We start from the raw sequence: 7,868 nt of genomic DNA on the forward strand, positions 1-7,868 counted from the left end.
TTGCTGTCCAAGGGACTCTCAAGTGTCTTCTCCAACACCACAGTTCAAAAGCATCAATTCTTCGGTGCTCAGCTTTCTTTTTAGTCCAACTCTCACACCCATATGTGACTACTGGAAAAACCATAGCTACCATTAGCATCCTCATTTCATAGGTGAAAAAACTGAGGAAGTAGGCTTAAGAAATTTGTCCAAGTTTGCACAACTAATAAATAGCAGAGCCGGTCTTTGAACATAGACCAGACTTCAGGTCCAAAATTTTTACCCTATTATACCATCTCTTTAGATACTTAATAATATATCTTGGAAATGTATCTGTGTTTATAGAACTTATTTGTTCTTTTTTTCCAACTCCATAGTATTCCATTTATGGCTATATCATACTTCATTAAATTAGCCCCCTAATATTGAACATTGATTTGCTCCTAAATTTTTGGTATTATGCATCCATAAATTTGATGGTAATATATTTTGTAGTGTAGTATCTTGCTACCTACTATTCTCTGAAAGGCAAATCCATGACTGTTACAATCAAGGTATACTTGACCACCTAAATCGGCACTACCCCATTATTGCATCAATTCTCCTAGGTAAAAGGTAAATTTACTAATGAGAGGTGGAGAAAGTGGTAAAAGAAATCACATAGAAGGCACTAACATTTGTGCTAGACTTTAAGATGTGGAAAGGCTAATTTATGTAGGTAAAGCAGGTATGTATAGACTTCACAGCAATGAGTCAGCGACATTTTTCACAGACATTAGGATGATAGAGTAGTATTGTACCTTAAGTGACTGTAAAAGTTTGAAAACTTAAAGTTGAACAATATTGGCCTTGCAGTTAATAGTTAAAAGAAATCATAAAGCAGGCCCTACAAGAGTCAGAAATAAATCTTCACAGGACCATAAAAAATTTCCTAAACCACTGACGTAGCACACTCTTGCCTCCAATGTGCCCGTACAGCTGGAGCAGACACTGCCACACAGTTGGTATAATCACAGATGGAATGATTGCAATAGAAGTATAAAAGCGAAGGAGAATAAAGCAAAACCAAATGGCCTTAAATTAGATGGTAAATCATTCCATTTTAAATCCTGTAGTTCAGAATTCAAACCAAGGGCCCATGTTTGAGGAAACTAATGGAAAATTTACTAGAAGTCATTCAAAAGGCACTGAAAACGAACACTGTATTTATAATGGAAAAATATCTCAAATCACTTTAAAGTTCAATGTTAGCAGAACAGTTAGGGAAATCATGACACCACAACTTGAATACAATTTTTTAATCAGTAAAAACAGACAAAAAGAAACAGACTTTTTTTGTTGCTGCAAGTGAAAGAATCTCTTTCAAACCATCTTAGCAAAAGAATGAAATAAAAAAAAAAAAGGCTGGGTTGGTGGGGGAAGAGATTTATTGACAAGGATTTCACTGCCCTTAGATGTGAATGGATATAGAGACTCAAATGATACCATCAGGATTTTCTCTCCCATCTTTCAGCCCTGCTTTCTGTCCCTGTTGGCTTCATTCTCTTGAACTGCAGATAAGCTGATGACATAGCTGCAAGGAGCTTCAATGTTACAAAGTCACAGTTTTGGTAACCCAAATGAAATAGAGTCTTCTAGCGAATTCCCAGGAAAGGGCTTTACTGGCCCAGTTTGGGTGATATTGCCTATCCCTGAGACTGACCATGTGGCTTTGGGAAAGGATTATTATGACTGGTTAGGCTTGAGTCACTTGTGCCTGGGGGAAGGATCCTAGAATCAAATGACGAGATTAAAGGAGATGCAATTCCACAACAGACAAAGAGGTGCTGTTGCTGGAAGAGGGAGCAGGGTAGATAAAAACAACAAATGTCTGTGTCATACAGCAACAGTGAAAATACTTACTACAAATCAAGTGGAAAGAATAGAATAAACGTTGCATCTATGCTATGATTACAACTCCATAAAATTTTGAACTCATACTGACCTGCAGTAAAAGCAGAGTTGATAAATAAAACAAGAACCACTGCCAAAGTAAGAAGCACTTGGCAGTAGTTCTGCCCAATCAGGGATAATTTTGTCCCCACAACCCCATCCCCCGAACCCGCGAATATTTGACATTTTTGATTGTCACAAAGAAAGGAGTGCTGCTCGTCCCAAATGGATAGACTCCAGTGATGCTGCTAAATATCCTACAATGCACTGGACAGTGCTTCATCACAAAGAAACACTCAGCCCAAAATGCCAATGGGGCTGCTATTGAGAAAATCTGGCAGAAGCGTTACAAAAGTGAATTGAGTTTTGTTTGCTTGTTTTTTATTTGACTGTGCCAAGTCAAGTAAAAACTGTGGCATGTGGGATACTCACTGAGGCATGGGGAATCTACTTCTCTGACCAGGGATGGAACCTGAGCTCCCTGCGGGGAGGGAAGCAGGAATCTTAGCCTCTAGACCACCAGGAAAGTCCCAGAAGTGATTTGGTTTTGTTTTATCAGTTTGTTTTAAAAAAAGATCTGTTGTTGTTTGCTCGATAGAAAGAAGAATGGAAAAAGAGGAAAGGAAGAATTAGAAAAGAAAGGAGATAAAAGGGATGGAAGATGATGGCACAGGAGATGATGAGAGCATCAGGGACACGAGGATATTGGAAATCAAGACATCTTATTTCTAGTCCCACTTTAAAATTAACTGGTGGTGTCACCTTGACAAATTGCAGACTTTTTGAGATTCACTTCCCTTACTGCTAACTAAGGAATTTAGCTACTTAATTTGCCTCTGAGTTTCTTCCAGCTCAAATATTCAAACATTATCTTTAATAGTTAAGCAGGTTCAGGGAAATCTTAATGGTCTATGCACTCATGGCTAGTTTTAAATCCCAGGATTCCTTGTTATTACAGAAACATGATAGGATTTCTCCTTTTTATCAACATTTTTGATATAAATTAAGTCAAGTTGCCAAGCTAAAGAAGTTAGGCCCAGTAGTCAGGCTTCTTCTCAGGCACTGGCAACAGAAAAAGTAACATGTGGTCCATTTATCTTTACTCTTTTCTCCAACAATTTTTTTGTTAAGACAGAACACATAGACCTGTACACTTAAAAAATTCTGTTTTGTGTATAGAAAGGCAGGGGAACTACCTTAGGATAAAAAATATTAGAGATGTAAAAAACCAAACGCAAAGTGCAAAACCCCATTGGATCCTGCATTCAAAAAGCAACAACATAAGAAATATCTTGTGGACAGTGAGTGGAATGAGGATATGGACTCTGTTCACTAGATGATATTATTGAACTAATGTCTCCTTTTTAGGTATCATAACGGTATAGGTGGGATGAAGTCTTACTTTTTCCCAGAGATGTATGCTGAAACACCTATGGGTAAAATGTCATGATATCTGCAACTTATTTTCAAGTGGATTGGGTGAAAAAAGTCTTTTCAAAAGTATGTTTGCATCTGGACTGATGTTTGACTATTGAAGGAGCCTAGCATCCTTGGTTGATTATGATATATGATGGTTTTATGCATTGCTAAATCCTATTTGTATAGTTTTCAACAAGGCTTTTGTATTAATATTCATGAAGGTCTTTTTTTGCTGTTTATTTATTTGGGTGCACCAGGCCTTAGTTGCAGCAGGTGGGATCTAGTTCCTTGACCGGGAATTGAACCCAACTCCCTGTGCTGGGAGTGCAGAGTCTTGCTGCATGTCAAGTATATCTCAATAAAACTGAAGAAAAAATTAAAACTTTTTTAAAAAAACCGTATACAAGTATCAAGAGAAAAATGTGACAAAATGTAAATATTTGGTGAACTAGGTGAAGAGTACTTATGTATTCATTGTTTTCTTCTTTCAACTTTTCTATGAAAACAAAAAGAATAAAGAGAAAGCACAGATATCTAGGATGTCAAGGTTGTACAAACTCTTAGTTATATACAACTTCTTCAAAGTACCTAATTGAAGATAGACTACAGTGTGAATTGGAAAGCCTCAGTGACCTGCTTCACCCACAGAAACTGCTGGTCTGCGTGACTGTGTGTTATGTTGGAAGAGTCATCCACTAATACCACCGATAAAGGAAATGGATCATTAACTTAAAATTAAATGTGATCACAAAGGAAATTTGACAATGACGTAGGGCCTGATTACCGAGCAAACAAAATAAACCAGAAAGATACTTAGAACATTTTTCCAGGAAATATACTTACCCAATTATCCCCATTACTTATTTCCATATGTCCAATTTGCAAAGGAAAAAAATTCTGTTCCTTTTCTTGAAGTTGTGTTGAAAATCAAGGTAAAACATCTCATGATACTGAAAGCTTTTCTTTATATTAACATGTGATGATTACTACTGTATTCTGTATTAGAAAAACTTGATCTCTTTTGACACATGATGTCTATTCATGGAAATGTTAAGTAACACTTCTTTTTCATACAGAAAGCTGTTTTAATCAGGCACAAAGTGCATTACAATTTCAGCATTATTTGTTGGCTAGGTTCTTTAAGAAGAGAGGGAGGTGAGACTATAGTTTACTGATGCAAGCATGCCATTGTATTCAATGATAAAGGATTTCTTTCAAGTCGCAGACTTGGAAAGCCCGTCCTTTAGCACAGCAGCTGGAGTAAGAAAGCGCTGCAAGTGATAGTCACACTGCCAATTAGTTGTGGAGATGGGACTTGAACTGTTTTTCCAAGTCACCCAAATGAAATGCTCAGAGGATTAGTATTTTAGATTTTGGGGACCAATGGACTTCATTCTCTCTGAAAAAATAAAGGTAACTAGTGACATCTGCATTATCTTTCAAAACAAATTTTTATATCTCAGCAAAGGTAGGAGGTAGAATTTATCTTAAGATAACTTTAAGGTGGGAGTCCAATATTACCCATATGTCTCCCCGATGAATGACTATTGGTCTAAAATACTTTATATAATAAATCATAGGATTAAATAAATTGTTCTGGGTCAACTTTAACCAATCTAAACAGCTCCATTTAGGCTATAAATTTCTCAAGGGCAGAGACCATATCTTATATATCTTGGTGACTCTGTCTACCTAGCAAAGTGCCCTACAGATTCAATAAATGCTGTTAGTGATCATGCTTGCAATGAAAATAAAGAAACATGCTAAATCTATCAACCCAGCGGAATTTTTGGATGATAATGAAGTTCTTAACCATCATTTGCTATTGCCTTGGTAAGATTCTATTGTTTGAAGAGTTTAGCAAAGGTTATAAAATTTAATTAACTCAGAGAGAGTGAAGAATACTTGAGAAGATTTTATTTTCCCTTTATAATTGCAATCGATATAATAAAATTGTCCTCAAGCAGTCATTCCTGTCACATTAGCATATACAGTTACTTTGAAATCCCAGCTGATATATTCTCCCTTTGTTTCGTGTTTCTTGACTGTTAAGGTTAATAGAAAGGGCCCACATTCATTAGAATAAAATTGCACTAAAAATATAATCTGACCCAATTAGTAAAAGAAGCTCTTGTATGGGATAAGTGGCAATTCCAGTTGTAGGCAGCAGAGGTAGTTGTTTTCACAGAAAACATGAGATACTAATTGCTCACACTGAAGTTTCTCTTCTAATTATAATTTCAAATATTAAAATCTTATAATTATTGATCATAAGCCTTATAATTCCCCCTCTCTCTCCTTTTGTCCTTTCTTTAGAAAGTATGTTTTGCTCTAGGTCAACACTATCAATTCTTTTTTGTTTACTCAGTGTTTAACTTTCTAATTGGGTCCTCAATTACTCTGACAAGCATAAATATCCCAGGGTGGACACTACTGTAATTATATCACTATTATAAAATGACTGCTTCCTGTTGCTCCTGTAAGAATATTTTAAATCAAATTTAACAAATATTTACTAAATAATCATGATGTACATGGAAAGGTGGCATGGGAAAAATAAAAATGAACAGATGTCTCCTCTAGTATAAGAGGTTTAGAACAAGAGCCTGGGGATAATGAACACAAGACATTCACCTCTGGAAACCATTTGATTTCAGATCCTCTCATGTGACCATCTTAGGGCTGTCGAGTTCCGAGATGAGACTCTACTGTCAATATTTAAAAGGACAAGACCAAATCCGTGTTGACTTATTTGGTTCCTTCTTTCTCCCTAACTAATGTTGCTGCCAGAGCAATTAGTTTTATTTACTGCATGATAAGTAGAACTCTGGGTGAGTTATTTAATTACTCTCATCTTCAATATCTCCAACAGTAAAATGAGGATAATCACACCAACTTTAGCGGATTATCGTGGTGATCAAGTGAGGTACAGAATGTGAAAGTATCCATGCAGTGCCTGTCACCTATAGGTGCTCCATAAATATTAGCTCTTTTTCTCCGTTTGAGTGTCTCCCAGCAGCACACCTACCCGGTTGGAATATCTAGGCATTCCGGACCACAGGGAAGTGTGTGTAAGATAAATGACAATACTAGGCTGATGCCAGTGACAATTCTAGATGCTACTATTAAGATTTTGACTTTAAAGCTTCTCTACCGAATAACTTTTTTCTAATTAATTGTTTTCTTTTCCCTCTGCTGCCCTTACTCCTCAACACCTATTACCATGCCAAGAATCCTGAAAACCCAAGGCTCATTTCTCACTGAGCATCCTGTTTTCATAAAGTTCACTCGTTAAAAAAATTTGGAGCTATAAACCCAGAAAAGTACACAAACATTGATAAAAGAATAATTTAGACAGTACCTTGAGAGCAAAGACAGAAATAGGATGAATAGCAATTTAACATATTTCATTTTTCTGATATGCGGGAAATTGGGAAAATTCCTAAGAGAGAACAAGTAAATTTGATCATTTTAAGTATGATAAAAATCATTTTAAGACACTGCCAAAGAATCAAGAGATGGTGATAACGCCCTCTTCTACTGGGTTGTATTTGCTTTCATCATATTCACAATGACCTGTAGCATTTTTATTACATTCACGTAGATACGAGCATGTGCTATCTTCACATGTTTGAAACCCTAGTCAAATCAGTAAGAAAAGCCCATTGTTTTAATCTCTTTTAATAGAGGAGACAAATAAATAATTCAGCCAAAAACTGGTGTCTATTACACTGACCATTTGTTCACTTAAAAACAAAAGGAGAAAAATCCCTGATATGTACAACATGAGATCTATATTGGGCTGGACTGGAGAAAACCTTTGTTTTGTCTTGATTAAAGTAAATGAATTGTACAAAATTGAGGTAGAAAGTGCTAACAGAACTATAACTATATGTTTATCAAAAACATATTCCCAGATGTATTTTTATTCGGTGAATTTTTTCCTAACAAGATAATATTTTACAATAAAAATGTATGACTCCATTTAATTTTTTTCTGCTGAACTCAAGAGAAAACAATTAAACCTATCAATTACTAGAGTTCAGCAATACTAAAATGGCTAAACAGCTGCAGTGATATTGATTAATTAGTCATGAAAATGTAATTTTGATGATTTAACATTACTTAGTAAAGGGTTTAATTTCCTATCTAAAAATTATTATCTCCAGTGAGAAAGTCTTTCTCCAAATAATTTTGTATTTTGCTATGTAGTAGCAAAATATTACTTGAAATGGCTGGAGGCAAAAGTGGAGTAACTCGCTGAACCCATAAAGTCATAACATTTCAATATAATCTAATGAGTAGAGTGAATCAGTAATGCAGAATCATTGTCGACTATCTCTGCTCCTCTCCCTGGCACCACAGTGAAGCACTGAGATTGGAATATTGAGCATTTCAGGCAAGAGCCAAAGTAATTTAAATTTTTATTGCTACATTTAGTCCTCGGCTTTAAACAAACCAAAAGAGAAGAACCCTCAAAAAAGTAATTTACTGAATCATGGTATCAATCAAATGGCAGCATTTGGCTTTCCTTGGCT

This window comes from Moschus berezovskii, chromosome 9, assembly GCF_049115385.1.
Source record: "Moschus berezovskii isolate FMDL1 chromosome 9, NW_MosBer_1.0, whole genome shotgun sequence".
Classification (NCBI taxonomy): Eukaryota; Metazoa; Chordata; class Mammalia; order Artiodactyla; family Moschidae; genus Moschus; species Moschus berezovskii.